The sequence below is a fragment of the Rhinolophus ferrumequinum genome, chromosome 5, assembly GCF_004115265.2.
Source record: "Rhinolophus ferrumequinum isolate MPI-CBG mRhiFer1 chromosome 5, mRhiFer1_v1.p, whole genome shotgun sequence".
Lineage (NCBI taxonomy): Eukaryota > Metazoa > Chordata > Mammalia > Chiroptera > Rhinolophidae > Rhinolophus > Rhinolophus ferrumequinum.
The window spans coordinates 15,503,715-15,520,067 of record NC_046288.1 but is presented as its reverse complement, the minus strand read 5'-3'; the positions used below and the strand labels follow the sequence as shown (position 1 = coordinate 15,520,067).

General features: G+C 39.2%; 1 long non-coding RNA gene across 7 annotated transcripts in view; it reads left to right on the top strand.

Moving 5' to 3' along the window:
• LOC117021991 (uncharacterized) overlaps positions 1-16,353 on the top strand; it is a 76,556-nt gene that overhangs the window by 51,933 nt on the left and 8,270 nt on the right. For 6 of the 7 annotated variants that reach the window (XR_004422977.1, XR_004422975.1, XR_004422978.1 and 3 more), the window contains one exon: positions 8,447-8,585. This is a non-coding gene — a long non-coding RNA (uncharacterized LOC117021991). Of the gene's footprint in view, positions 1-8,060; positions 8,159-8,446; positions 8,586-16,353 lie in introns of those variants that run through there. The other variant, XR_004422980.1, reaches the window with a different exon arrangement.

Sequence of the window (16,353 nt, the reverse complement as noted above, 5' to 3'; positions counted from 1 at the left end):
GCTTTCATAATGCATTTCAGATACTCTCACTAATCTTAACTGAAAATAAAGAGTGCAGTTTTGAAAAAACAAATAGAACTCGATTTATAAGTCAACTCTTTCACTTCCTTCCTTCTGTTTTGGTTATCACTTGAAAGATTTATCTTATTCTCCTTTTGTTTAAATTTGGAAACTGGAATTTTAAAGAGCAGCTGATAAAGTACATGTTCCAGACTTTAAAGTTTTAGCCTAATATTAATTCATCAGAAGAAAGCTAGTCGATTTTCATTTTTCATGAAAATATGGCAATAAAAATGCATTTGCAGTTACAAAGCAGGTCAAGGTCATTTGTGGAGCTCATTAATCCTGCCTCTCCTGTAAAAAAGGGCTAAAAACCTTGCTTACATTTTGCAGATGAAAAAAAAGTAACAGGTTCCATCTTGCTCTGGGTATAATAGCAAAGCCTGTGGTAGAGCCTGAAATAGAACCTGAAGGAATTTGTGTTCTTTTTTTGATGTAGAACAGGATGCAACTCTAGCAGTCTCAATTAAAATTGTGCTACAAAAGAAGCAGTTCTATCTCTTCACTAAATTTTCTTTTATATAATTAAATAGTTCATTTTGGCTGTACTTTCAATTGGATACCTTATGCTAATTAAACTGAACAAATATAATTTATATAGTAATTTCATAGAACACATTGGATGCTAAGTGTAATAAATAACGTGAAAAAATGTAATCATTTCAAAGAACTTTTTAAAATAAAAAGCAATATTTAAAATCCAAAATAACAGTCAATCAATTAATTAATTTAATTAAATAAAATACAATATAGAGTTGAGGAGACTTTGATTCAAGGTAGCAGGGTAGATAAACTCTAAGATTATGTCCTCCCATGACCACATCAAAATTACAACTAAATTATAGAACAACTGTCCTTGAGAACCATCTGAAGACTAGCTGAACATAACTCCTATGAGACTGGTAAGAGGGATGAAGACATAAAATGTGGTAATTAAGAATCAGAAGACGTATCACAGCTACAGAGCTCTTCACTGAAGAGTGAAGTGTTCCTTCCCCACGCCGAGCTCTCCAGTTGGGGCACCAGTGCTGAGAAGTGGAATCCCTATAACATCTGGCCGTCAAAACCAGTGGGGCTTGTGTCCCAGAGAGGCAAAGTGCTGTGGGAGACTGACACATGCTGCTCTTAAAGGGTCAGCACACAAACTCACTCTAAGTTCGAGTGCTGGGACAGCAGCTCGAAAAGCACCCAGGACATATGGGAAAGAACTAATTTAACTAACTTTAGGAAGAGGGCTGGAGGGGCAGGATTCAGGGCAACTCTGGAGACAGAAGCTCTGATAGGCACCATTGTTCTTTTGTTGACCTCTCCTCCCACCCAGCTGATCCAGCACAGGAGGGCACCAAATCTGTGTTCTCTATTAACCATTCACCCCATCCTAGTGATTCCCTGAGACCCTACCCCACACAACTCACTCATTCAGCTCCTCTACAGGAGCTACCAGGCTTGGCTCATGCTGCAGACTCAAAGGATCACAAACTCCACATAAGTGGTGGCTGCCTTAGGCTTGGCCTGCAGACTTTCTCAAAGGTCCACAAATACCACGTAAGGAGTTGCTGGCCTCAGCATACATTGTAGCTCCTGCAAAGTGGCCTCCATCTCAGTGTAAACGGCAAACTTTGTATTTTATTGTAACACCCATCAGATGGCCCCAAACTTGGCATAAGTAGCAGCCAGTCCTGGCCTGGAACATAGTTCCAACTACGTGGCCACAAGCCTGACACAAGTGATGGCTGGCCTCAGCTCACATCGTAGTGTCTACTAAAGAGTCCCAAGCTAAGCACCAGTAGCAGCCAGGTGCCACTCACAGCATAGCCTCTCCCAAGTTCCTCTAAGCCCAGCACAAATGGCAACCAACCACATATCAGCTCCTAGCAAGTGACCCCAAGCTCTGCACAAGAGGCAGCTGACTTTGATCTGCTCCAGAACCTGTCACAAAAGGCTGTAGATCCAACACACCCAGTGTCTGCCTTCAGACTACACCAGAGAACCACCCAAGCAACTCCACAGATGACACACTCAAAGGAGGAACTCTGCTGTCACCAAAGCCTGCTAAAGTGACTTCGAGTCCATGAGGTCACTGTGCCCAACAGCTCACCCACTATAGTCACAACCACTCCTCACAGGCAGTCAGCCTGAGGGTCAATGCCACTGACTGACATGTCAGCAGCAGTCAAGGCCCAACTGCAATAGGAGGACATACACAATCCACACAGGGGACACCCCTGGCGCACCTGTCACAGGTGACCAGGGAGACAGTACCATAGGGCCCCACAGGACACTTTCAACATAAGGCCAGTCTGTCAAGACAGGGAGATGCAGCAGATCTTCTGATTACATAGAAACAAACACAGGGAGGCAGTCAAAATGAGGAGACAAAACATGTTCCAAATGAAAGAACTGAATCCAATGAAGAACTGAACAAAACTCCAGAGAAAAGAGCTAACCAAAATGGAGACAAATAACTACCAGAGTTCAAAACACTGGTTGTAAGGATGCTCAATAAACTTAGAAGAATAGATGAACTCAATGAGAACTTCAACAAAGAGAAAACACAAAGAAGGACATGGAAAACACACCAAAAAAACAGCCATTAAGAGCTAAAGAATACAATAACTGAAATGAAGAATACATTAGAGGGAATCAACATCAGATTAGATGAAGCAAATAATCGAATCAGTGATCTGGAAGAAAAGGTAGTGAAACACCCAATCAGAACATTAAAAAAAAAATTCAAAAAATAAGGATAGTTCAAGGGGTCTCTAGGACAATATCAAGCATACCAACATTTGTATCATAGGCATCTCTGGAGAAGAGGTAGAGAAAGGGATTGAAAGCCTATATTAAGAAATAGTAAGTGAAAATTCCTCTAACCTGGCGAAGGAAATAGACATACAAGTCCAGAAAGTGCAGAAAGGCCCAAGCAAGATGAACCCAAAGAGACCCACAGCAAGACACCTCATAATTAAAATGTCAAAGATTAAAGGAAAAGAGAGAGTCTAAAAAGTAGTGGGAGAAAAGAAGTTAGTCATGTACAAAGGCGCTCCCATAAGACTGTCAGCTGATTTCTCAACAGAAACTTTTTTAGGCCAGAAGGGTATGGCACTAAATATTCAAAGTGATAAAAGGCAAAAACCTACAAGATTATTCTAGCTAGCATGGCTGTCATTTAGAATCAAAGGACAGATAAAGTTTTGCAGACAAGAAAAAGATAAAGGAGGTTATCACCCCTAAACCTGAATTACAAGAAATGTTAAAAGGACTTTGTTAAGTAGAAAGGAAAAGATAAAAAAATATGAATTAGAAATAAAATATTCTCACTCACAAGGCAAACACTTAATAAAAGCAGTGAATCAACTAACTATAAAGCCGGTAATACAAAGGTTAAAAGACAAAAATAGGAAACTTATGTATAATTACAAAATAAATTTAGGGATACACAAAACACAGAAAAGGTAAAAAAAAAAAATGACAAAAAACAAATGTGGAGGGGGTGAGTAAATATAGGGATTTTAGAATGTGTTCGAAATTAAGTGTCCATCAATTTAAAATAGACTGCTATAAACATAGCTTGGTATATATGAAGCACATAGTAACCATAAACCAAAAATCTATACAAGAAGGAAAGAGAAAAGATTTCAAACATAATACTATAAAAAGTCATCAACCTACAAGACAAGAGAGCAAGAGAATAAGAAAGGAACATACAAAAACAGAAAACAATTAATAAAATGTCAAAACTATATACCTATCAATAATTACTTTAAATATAAATGGATAAAATCCTCCAATCAAAAGACACAAGGTAGTTGAATGGATTAAAACAAAACAAGAACCATATCTATGCTGCCTACCAAAAAAGAACCATATCTATGCTGCCTATCTATGCTGCCTACCAAAAACCCACTTCAGATTGAAAGACACACAAACAGACTAAAAGTAAAGGGATGGAAAATGACATGACATGAAAATGGAAATTGAAAAAAAATCTGAGTAGCAATAGCTATAACAGACAAAATAGACTTCAAAACACAGGCAATAACAAGAGAAAAGGAGGGCATTTCATAATGACAAAGGGATCAATCCAACTAAAGGATATAACTGTTGTAAACATCTACACATGCAACCTGGGGGCACCTAAATATATAAAGCAAATATTGATGGACAGGAAGGGAGAGATGGAAAGAAGGCAATCATAGTAGGTGATTAAAACCCCATTGACATCAATGCATAGATCATCAGACAGAAATTCAACAAGGAAACAGTGACCTTAAAAGACACATTAGACCAGATGGACTTAATTGTTATTTTTTTTATTATCTATGTATTTATCATTTGTTTCAGGTGTACAAAACAACATAATGATTAGACACCCCTCACAAAGTAATAACCCTAGCAAGTCTACTACCCATCTGACACCATGCCTAGCTATTACAATACCATTGACTATATTCCCTATACTGTACATTATGTGACTATATTTTTTAGTATATGTGCTGCCGAAGGGAGCACAGATGTGACTATATTTTTTGAAATTATACTTGACATTCGGTATTAGTTTCAGGTGGATAGCACAGTGGTTAGTTTCTTATATAATTTATGAAGTGATTCCCCCTGATAAGTCTAGTACCCATCTGACACTATACATAGTTTTTACCATATTATTAACTATATTTTCCATACTGTATTTCACATGCCAGTGACTATTTTGTAACTACCAATATGTACTTCTGAATCCCTTCACCTTTCTCACCCATCCCTCCAAAACCCCTCCTTTCTAGCAACCATCAGTTTGTTCTCTGTGTCTATGAGTGTATTTCTGTTTTGTTTGTTCATTTATTCAGTTCTTTAAATTCTACATATAAGTGAGATCATATGGTATTTGTCTTTCTCAGTATGACTTATTTCACTTAGTATACTATCCTCTAGGTCCATCCATATTGTTGCAAATGGTAAAATGTCATTCTTTTCTATGGCAGAGTAATACTCAGTTGTATAAATGTACCACAATTTATTTATTCAATTGTCTATTAATGGGCATTTCAGTTGTCTCCATATCTTGGCTATTGTGAATATTGCTGCAGTAAACATAGGGGTGCATATATATTTTCGAATTAGTGTTTTTAATTTCTTTGGATAAATACCCAGGAAAGGGATTAAGAAGTACAAATTGCCAGTTATAAAAATAGTATGGGGATGTAAAGTACAGCATAAGGAACATAGTCAATAATATTGTAATAACTATGTATGTTGTCAGATGGGTGTTAGACATATCAGGGTGATCACTTCTTAAGTTATATAAATGTATAATCACTACGTTGTACACCTCAAACTAATAGAATATTTTATGTCAAATGTAATTGGAAAATACGTTTATTTTAAAAAATAATAAAAAATAAAATCCACTATAATCAAACATTATACAACAATAAGCACTATTGTTTAGGTTGAGCCAGTCAACTTGCAACTTCTAATATGGCTCTCTTAATATAATTCTGGACTTTAAAGTGTTCTAAATTAAATCCCACAATGACTGTTAAGAAAAAGCACCTTCAAAGTTACAGAAATTTAGAATTCCATGCTGCCGTCCTGTGTCCACCATCTGGCCACTGCAGTTATGATTTCAGTTTCCTTCCCCAAGTTTTTGTGTTTGTGTACAAGTGTTGGGGTGAAACTTGAGCCACTAGCTGCCACACTGTTTAGAAATGCCATCTGTACTATTAGGCTGGGCAGAGAATAGCGCTCACAAAATACTAGCAACCTGTGGATCCTCAGGTACCAAATGAGGAATTCCATTGTACCTACTGTAACCTGCAGGTAGCTGAAAAAATTAAATGAGGTGAGCTCTGTAGAGCAGTTTAAAGGAACACAGACGGAGCAGGTAGTAAATGTCAATAAAGATCAGCTCTTGGTGTCCTTGACACTCTGTCCTGAACACATGCCAGCCTTGCAAACATCAACTTTTTATTGACTTGCATTTATACATTATTAATTAACATGATTTATGGGCATTTTAAAGATGATCTACAAGGCACCGTCTGGCAGCCACCACCAGTATCTCCCACCACATTCCCTCCCCACCATCCCTGCAGGCCAGTTTCTGTCATGTTTTATCCTTCATCTCTGTCCATTCCCACCTCACGGCTTTTTGTGCAGAAGTCACAGTCACCTTCCTTCACTTCCATGAATGCACTGAGGTCCTTCCTAGACACACACTGCCCTTCCTGCTCTTCCTTCTGCCTGGAACTATACCCCAAGCTAGCTCTCCTTTTCCTAATAAACTCACCGTCTATTTTCTGCTTAATCATCCCTTCCTCAACCTCACAGCTGAGTGACCTCCATTTAAGCTCTTGTTAAGTGGTAATTTTACATTTTTAAATGTTATTCTTGTATTATGGTCTCTTTTACCCATTAGACTAAAAGTTCACCAAGGGCAATTCCATGTTTTAGGGTTTTTTTCTCACTATTTATCTCCAGGTCTACCACAGGCCTGGCTTACGGTAGGTTCTCAGTACATATGGGTTCTATAAACGAATAAACACATCCCAACACGAGGCTATGCCCCCAATGATTGAGCGTTTCTTTCTTTTCACTTTATTTCATAACCACTGTTCTCCTTACCCCTGGCCCATTCAACTATACTGTGAAAACACACATATTTTACTAGGTAAAAATAGCATGGGGAAAATAAAATGTCAATTTAATTTAAAAGGAAGAGGGAGGGAAAGAGAAATCAACGCCATAAACATAGTTAGAAATAGGGTGGTGAGTCACCATTAGCGAAGGGCAGTATGAGTGGTGGTTAAACCCGCATCTTGGTCCAGACAAAAGAGAAAAGACAGAGGAAGTCAGTGAAGAGGCAGGAGACAAAAATGAAGAATGGCCTTGGGAGGGCTGAGAAGGCCAGTGGGGCTGGAGCCCAGACCAGAGAGTCAGGCGTGATCCTGCTGGGGAGGTAAGGGCTCCCCTCCAGCTGCCAGGACTGGGAAGAATAAAGCAGGCTGCAGGCCCATTCAGGGGGAGGACGGCCCGGGAAGCTGAGGGTTTCACAGGCCACTATCCCACCCCCATGACAGGTTGTCATGTTCCTGGGTCTCTCCTCGCTATCGTTGGCTGTCACCAGGACAGTAGACCATGTGTCCTGCACGCCAGGACAATGGCTGTTGTCTATCTCATACCTTAGTCTCTGTGTTACCAAATATGGATCAAAATAGGACCCTACTCAGGTGTGCAGACCTCATTCCTGGTAAAGAGCCTTTCATCATATTTAGTCATTTCTGCAGTAAAACATATTTTCAAAAGCCGCACAGTAACACCACTCAGGAGTTTTGTGTCTCTGTTTCTTAGTGTCAGAAGGGGCATGTGTTCACAAAAAAACAGTTATTTTTAGTTTTCCAAGTTGTAGTACATATTTATGTTTCTCTCCTTAGCACTGAGTACCCTAAGATGTATTTTATAGTTACATCTTGATTTTTTTGTTCTCCACTAGAAGAAGTTGAAAGGCCTTTGTTTCGTCCATGTAAGGATGAGAAAGGTACATGGCACATAATAGGAACTCAAAAGTGGGGAATGTATTATTTTGGCGCAAAATTAATTGCGGTTTAAAAAGTTAAAAATAATTGCAAAAACCACAGTTACGTTTGCACCAAACTATAACATAGGAAAGAGCAACTCAGCATTCTAGGAGGCTGTGTGCCCCTGAGCCCTGGCCCAGATGCTGCGCCCGGGAGAGGTCAAGGGCCAGGGCCTCGCCAGGAGAGTTCTTGTGGAAGGCACGTTGGCCTGAGAGAACAAGATCCATTAGGGTCAAGGCCTGGGGAGACCATAGATGAAACCCGATCTAACTGGTCTCCCTGGGGACCTAAAAAAGGATGCTTCTTGAAGTCATCTAGTAGCCAAAGTAGCCAAAGCTAGGAGCAACAATTCCTGGGCTCGCCTCTCTCCGCCCCGCCCCCGCCGCCCGGGGGTTGGCTGCCGGCCCCGAGGCCCCGCCCTCCTCCCAGGGATTGGCTGCCGGCTCCGTAGCCCTCCTTCGGGTCCGATACTAACAGCTGAGTTTCCTTGGTTGGCGGGCTTCTTTGTCCTGCGGAGTTGGGCGGTGAGTGTGGGTCCGGTCCCCAGCACCTTGCGGCGGGAAGGACACCTGGCGGGCCACGGGCGGGGTTGGGGCTGGGCTCGCCCCGCGTCCCCTCGAGCTTTGCCCGCCCGGAGCTCCGCTGCTCCCGGCGGCCAGAACCGAGGGGTAGAGCAGACCTCGGCGGCCCGGAGGGGCGGGCGGCTGTGCCCGTCCCGGGGCCGGGCGAGGCACAGGCACCGCGCGGAGCAGCCTGGAGGGTTCCCCGGGGCAGGCCTGGCGGGATAACAACTTTGCGCTTTGCTTCCGCAGGGCGCGGCCTCAGCCACTTTGTAGCTGGTTCCGGGCGGCTCCGCCTGCGGGGTCGAGAACCCTTCCCGGACCGACCTGGGGCCTGGGGAGTTTGTCTCCAGCGTCTGCGGGGCTGCAGCGCTCAGAGTGCTAAGCGCAGGTATGTCCCCGTCCTTGTATGAAATGAAATGGCCCAGGTCCTAGCAAGTGACCAATGGCGACCAGAGGGCACCTGGGCTGCGGTTTGATGCAAAGGCCAGAAACTGGTTCTCCCTTAATGTAAAAGACATTTACATTCCCCGGCTCCACAGCTCAAAACAGCTGCTTCTAATGGTTTTTCTGACCTACTGAGATCCACTTGTTGACTTAACGTGCAAACCTGTAGAGAATTTTTATAAAGATTTATTTGAGCCAAAGAGGATATGCCTGGAAGCAAGATACCAATAGACTGAGAGAAATGCTTCCTAGAATGACAGTTTGCAGGTTTTTTTACGCGTTTGGGTTACAGACCTTTTCGGGTCTTTCTGCCCAGTGCCCATCGCACCAATAGAACAAGACTGAGTTCTGTAAAGCAGAACAGCAACAATTCTTTGATCGAGGAATGGAAAAGGATGAGCGCATGCTCTAAAGACACCTTCTCTCCCTGGTTAGGGTTTGGGGAGGTTTTAAAGAAACTGATTGGGTAGGCAGGGATCAGGGAGTGGGGAGTTCTCAGAAAAGGGGCAGCGATTTCTGGGAAGAGCTGGGATATGTGCAGTCCTGACGGCACTAATTGTGCCTACTAATGTACATTTCTGCCTCAGGGAGTGATTTTTCATGTTAATGAAAACAGATTCCAGGGTGATCACTGGAATTGGGTGGGATTGGGGGGATGATTTTGAATGCCGTCAGAGCCAGGCTGAGCTGTTGTTGAGCCAGTTGTTGAGCTATCTGCAGGTGTTCTGGTTAACCATCAGCAGTTTGCCTTAGTTCCTGTAAGCAAGCACAGCTTTAGACGGAGTTCTGGTATTTGGGAACAGCAGGGTTGCCCGGCGACATTTGGAATGGAGTGAAGTAAGGAAGATAAAGTGAAGGTAGGATAAAGCAAAAGGTAGGGATTGGATTACAGGATAGTTAACAACATCGTGTGCTCCCTTGAGGTTGGTTATGCCTCTCTGGTGTTTCAAAGGTGTGTTAACCTAGAGGCACAAGAACAATGGACAGGGCTTGCTTAAGGCAAAGATCAACCATTTACTAAAGAAGGTATATGCCTGGGGTATGACTGCCCGCCACGACCTGCCTAGATAGGAATTTATACTCGGATTACCCTGTGAGGTTACTCTCCATAGAACCCCTTTTTCATCTTCAGTTCCCTCTTTTGGTCATAAATCAACCAAAGGATGCATTGATGACCAACCTTTTGGTCTGATAGGGCGGTCTCATGGCACTAGGAAGGCTCGGTATTGACATCACCTTGACCTTTGGGGATAGGGCAATAACATAACCATGGAATGTGAGTTGAGGCCTAATTTTCCCAAAGGGAGAAAGGCAGGTAGATGGAAGGCAGTCAGGTCTTGGCCTTTGTTGTGAAAAACTTCTCTGGATCAGTTCTCTCCTGTGAACTATCGTGATCCGAGTTTTGCTTTCTGTGTCATTTTATGTATTTGGCACCTAGTATAACATTTGCATAAGTCAAAGAGTATTGACATTCGTCTTAGACATCTTCAGTAATCATAAACAGTATAGGACTGTATAGAAAAATCCAAAGAACAAGTTATAACTAGTGGTATAGCTAATAACATCAGCAGACAGGTAAAGACAACCAAACAAAATGGTTTGATTCAGCATCAATCCGTAGGTTTCCAGGTCTTGTTGAGGTCTTGGGATAGCTACCCACCTCTGATGTCAGCAGCTCCTCCTTCTCTGGAGGAGCCTTTGATGTCTGTTGTAGGTGGAGGCACCTGTGAGAGACAAGGACAGATGTCACCTGTTTTAGTCAAGAGATGTGAATCCGTGAGTTAATCCCTTTGAGATTAGCTAAATATGGATTAGTAACACCTGATAAAGGTCCCTTCCAAGGATGTTGGAGAGAGTCTCTTATTTGGAGTCTCTTCCAAAAAACAAAATCTCCAGGCTGTAGCCATGGTTTAGAAGTTTTTGTCTCCGGAGAGCACACTGTGAAATGCATCAGTTACTAATTTATCATTTCTTTAAACTAGTTAGAAGTCCTTGACAATAATGCAGAACGTCTCCTCTTTCTTAATAAGGGTGGTTCATATGCCCCTTCATCCAGATGCCTAGAGCAACCAGTGACTATTTCATAAAGAAAAGGCTGTGTTTACCAAAAGGAGTAGATCTCAGCTTGAGGAGTACTATAAGGAGAGCTTTTGGCCAAAGGAGAGAGAAAACTGAACATTTAGTTAGTTATAATTTTAATTTTACCATAGGTACGTTCCACCAATCCAGAGAATTGGGGATGATAAGCACAATAAAAATGCTGTGCAATAGGCTAAATGTTACAAATGGGTTGCATTATTTGTCAAGTGAAATGAGTCCCTCAGTCACTATGTAGCTGAGAAATTTCCTCAGTTGGGAATTTTTTTTTAAATTTATTTTTCAATTACAGTTAACATACAGTATTATGATAGTTTGAGGTATACAATGTAGTGATTATACATTTATATACCTTATGAAATGATCACCCCAATACGTCTAGTACCCATCTGACAACACACATAGAGTAATTACAATATTACTGACTATATTCCCTATGCTGTACTTTACATCCCCGTAACTATTTTTTATAACTGGCAATTTATACTTCTTAATCCTTTTACCTTTTACACCTATCCCCCAACCCCCTCCCGTCTGGTCTGTTCTCTGTATCTGTGAGTTTGTTTCTATTGTGATTGTTCATTTCTTTTGTTTTTTGGATCCCACATATAAGTGAGATCATATGACATTTGTCTTTATTAGTCTGACATATCACTTAGCATAATATGCTCCAGGTTGATCCACATTGTCACATGGCAATATTTTATTTTTTATGGCTGAGTAATCCATTGTATACATGTACTACATCTTTATCCATTTGGCTATCTATGGACACTTAGGTTGCTTCCATATCTGGGCTATTATAAATAAAGGTTCAATGAATGTAGGGCGCATATATATTTTGGAAATAGTGTTTTGGATTTCTTTGGAGAAATACCCAAAAGCGGAATCACTGGGTCATATGGTAGTTCTATTTTTTATTATTTTGAGGAAACTGGCAGCACCAATTTGCAACCCTACCAACAGTGCACAAGGGTTCCCTTTTCTCCACATCCTTGCCAGCACTTGTTGTTTGTTGATTTATTGATGATGGCCATTCTGACTGGGGTGAGATGGTATCTCATTGTGGTTTTAATTTGTATTTCCCTGATGATAGTGATGTTGAACATCTTTTCCTGTATCTGTTGGCCAGCTCTATGTTGTCTTTGGAGAAATATCTATTCAGATTCTCTGCCCATTTTTTAATTGGAATGTTTGGGTTCTTTTTAGTGTTAAGTTGTATGAGTTCCTTATATATTTTGTATATTAACATCTTACTGGATGTATCATTGGCGAATATCTTTTCCCATTCAAAAGGTTGTCTTTTTGTTTTGTGTGGTTTTCTTCTCTGTGTAAAAACTTTTAAGTTATATGTGGTCCCGTTTGTTTTTTTCTTTTCCTACACTTCCCAGGGAGACATATCCAAAAAAAAAAAAAGACTAAAAAGGTGTCAAAGAGTTTACTGCCTATATTTTCTTCTAGGAGTTTTATGGTTTCAGGTCTTATATTTAAGTCTTTAATCCATTTTGATTTACATATTTGTGGTGTAAGAAAATGCTCTAGTTTCATTCTTTTGCACATGTCTGTCCAGTTTTCCCAAAACCATTTATTGATGGGACTGTCTTTACCCCATTGGACATTCCTGCCTTTTTTGTTGTTGTTGTACATTAATTGACCATATAGGCATGGTTTTATTTCTGGGCCCTTTATTCTGTTTCATTGCTCTACATTTCTGTTTTTATGCCAGGATCATTCTGTTTTGATTATTGTAGCCTTATAGTATAGTTTGATATCAGATAACGTGATACCTCCAACTTTGTTCGTCTTTCTCAACATTGCTGTGGCTATTCTGAGTCTTTTGTGGTTCCATATAAATTTTAGGATTATTTGTTCTAGTTCTGTGAAAAATATTGGTATTTTGATAAGGATTGCATTTAACCTGTTGATTGCTTTGCGTAGCGTGGACATTTTAACGATGTTAATTCTTCCTATTCATGAGCACAGTATGTGCTTCATTTCTTTCTTCAATGTCTTATAGTTTTCCAAGTACAGGTTTTTTTTTTGTTTTTTTAATTAAAGTTCATTGGAGTGACAACTGTTAGTAAAGTTGCATAGATTTCAGGTGTACAATTCTGTAATACATCATCTATATCTCTCATCTATTACTCACCCAGAGACAGTTCTCCTTCCATCACCATATATTTGAACAAGTACAGGTTTTTTAGCTCCTTGGTTAAATTAATCCTAGGTGTTTCATTCTTTTTGATGAAGTTGTGAATGGGATTGTTTTCTTAATTTCTCTTTGTGATAGATTGTTGTTGGTGTATAAAAATGCAACTGATTTCTGAATATTAATTTTGTATCCTGCAACTTTTCTAAATTCATATTAGTTCAAATACTTTTTTGATGGAATGTTTAGGGTTCTCTATATATAGTATCATGTCTTCTGCAAAAAACGACAATTTTACTTCTTGCTTTCCACTTTGGATGCCTTTTATTTCTTTTTCTTGTCTGATTGTTGTGGCAAGGACTTCCAGTACTATGTTGATTAAAAGTGGTGAAAGTGGACATCTGTGTCTTGTTCCTGATCTTAAAGAAAAATGCTTTTAGCTTTTCCCATTGAGTATGATGTTAGCTGCGGTTTTGTCATATATGGGCTTTATTATTTTGAAGTATGTTCCCTCTATCCTCACTTTGCTGAGAGTTTTTATCATAAATGGATATTGGATTCTGTCCAATGCTTTTCCTGCATCTATTGATATGATCACAGGATCTTCATCCTTCAATTTGTTTATGTGGTGTATCATGTTAATTTATTTACACATATGAAATCAACCTTGCATCCTAGGAATAAATCCCAACTTGATCATGGTGTATAATCTTTTTAATGTATTTCTGAATTTGGTTTGCTAATATTTTGTTGAGGATTTTTGCATTTATGTTCATCAAGGATATTGGCCTCCATTTTATTTTTTTTTAATATCTTTGCTGGTTTTGGTTTCGGTAATGCTGATCTCGAAAAATGAGTTTGGGAGTCTTCTCTTCAATTTTTTTTTTTTTTTAATAGTTTGAGAAGGATAGGTATGAATTCTTCTTTAAATGTTTAGTAAAAGTCACCTGTGAAGCCGTCTGGTCCAGGACTTTTGTTTGTTGGGAGTTTTTTGATTAGTGATTTGATTTTGGTAGTAGTTTTTAGTCTTCAGATTTTCTGTTTCTTCCTGATTCAGTCTTGGGAGATTGTATGTTTCTAGGAATTTATCCATTTTTTTCCAGGTTGTCGACTTTGTTGCCATATAGTTGTTCATAGTATTTTCTTCTAATCCTTTGTATTTCTGTGGTGTCGGTTGTCGCTTCCCGTTCATTCCTGATTTTGTTTATTTGAGCCACTCTCATGTGTGCGCGCGCGCGCTCTCTCTCTCTCTTTCTCTCTCTCTCTCTCTCTCTCTCTCTCTCTCTCTCTCTCTCTCTCTCTCTCTTTCTCTGTTTCTCTCTCTCGCTCGCTCTCTCTCTGTGTTTTGATGAATCTGGATAAAGATTTATCATTTTTGTTTATGTTTTCAAAGAACCAGCTCTTGATTTCATTGAGCTTTTCTATTGTTTTTTAAGACTCTAGTTCCTTTATTTCCTATCTGATCTTTATTTTTCCTTCAAGTCACTTTTGGATTTGTTTGTTCTTTTTGTAGTTCCTTTAGGTGCAAGGTGAAATTGTTTATTTGAGAGTTTTCTTGTTTCTTGAGGTATTGCTATTAATTTCCGTCTTAGAACTGTTTTGGCTGTGTTCCATCAATTCTGGGTCATTGTGTTTTAATTTTCATTTGTCTCAAGGTATATTTTAATTTATTCCTTGATCTCGTTGTTAACCCATTCTTTGTTTAGTATCATGTTATTTAGCCTCCATATGTTTGTGTTTTTCAGTTTTCTTGCAATTGATTTCTAGTTTCGTACCATTGTGATTGGAGATGTTTGATATGATTTCATTCTTCTTAAATTTATTGAGATTTGTTTTGTAGCCTTACATGTGGTCTATCCTGGAAAAATGTTCCATGTGTACTTGGAAAGAATGTATATTCTGCTTCTTTGGGGTGAAATGCCCTAGAAATATCAATTACATCGACTGGTCTAATATATCACTTAAGGCCAGTATTTCCTTATTGATATTTGGTCTGGATGACCTATATATTAATGTCAATGGAGTCTTAACATCGCTGACTGTTATTGCCTTCTGTCAATCTCTCCCTTTATGTCTGTCAATATTTGCTTTATATATATTTAGGTGCTCAAACATTGAATATGTAGTTGATTACAAGAGTTGTATCCTCTTGTGAGATTGATCCCTTTATCGTTATGAAATGTCCTTTTTATCTTCTTATAGCCCTTGTTTAAAGTCTATTTTGTCTGATACAGAAATTGCTACTCCAGATTTTTTCATTTACATTTGGATGTCACATCATTTTCCATCCCTTCACTTTTGGTCTGGATGTGTCTTTTGATCAGAAGTGGGTCTTTTGTAGGCAGCATTTGTAAGGGTCTTGTTTTTTTATCCATTCAGCCACCCTGTATGTTTTGATTGTAGCACTTAATCTATTTACATACAAGTAATTATTGATAAGTATGTAGTTATTGCCATTTTACTGTCTTTTTGTTTTGTTTTTTATCATTTTTATAGTTCTTCCATGTTTCTTTTTTATTCTCTTGCTCTCTTCTCTTGTAGGTTGGTTACTTTCTATAGTGTTATTTCGATTCTTTTCTCTCTGTTTCTTGTATATCTCTTACAAACTGTTGATTTGGGGTTATGTGTTTCATATATACTAAGCTATGTTTATAGCAGTCTATTTTAAGTTGTTGGTCAGTTAAGTTCAAACACATTCTAAAATCACATAATTGTTACTCACCCTTCCACACATTTATGTTTTCGTTATTTTTTACTTCCTTCGTGTATGTGATTTCTTAATTGTAATTACACAAGATCTTCCTTCTTTTGTCTTTTAACCTTTGTACTAGCTTTATAATTAGTTGATCCACTGCTTTTACTGTTTGCCTTTGTCAGTTAGAATTTTTTTTCTTTCCTATATTTTCTTACTCATATTTTTAATTGTTTCTACTTAGTGAAGTGCTTTTAACATTTTTTGTAATACAGGTTCTGGTGATGAACTCCTTTAGCTTTTTCTTGTGTGGAAAACTCTTTATCTCTCTTTTGATTCTAAATGATAGCCTTGTTGGCTAGAGCAATCTTGTTTGTAGGTCAGTGACTTTAATCACTTTGAATATTTGGTGCCAATTGCTTCTGGCCTGAAAAGTTTCTCTTGAGAAATCACTTGACAGTCTTATGGGAGCTCCTTTGTATGTGACTGACTGCTCTTTCTTTTGCTGCTTTTGAGATTCTTTCTTTGTCTTTAACCTTTGGCATTTTAATTATGATATGTCCTGGTGTGGGCCTCTTTGGGTTCATCTTGTTTGGGACTCTCTGCACTTCCTCGACTTAAATGTCTATTTACTTCACCCCATTAAGGGATTTTTCAGTCATCATTTCTTCATATAGGTTTTCAATCCTTTGCTCTCTTTCTTCTTCCGGCATCCCTATAATGTGAATGTTGACATGCTTGATGTTGTTGCAGAGGTCCCTTAAACTATCCTCA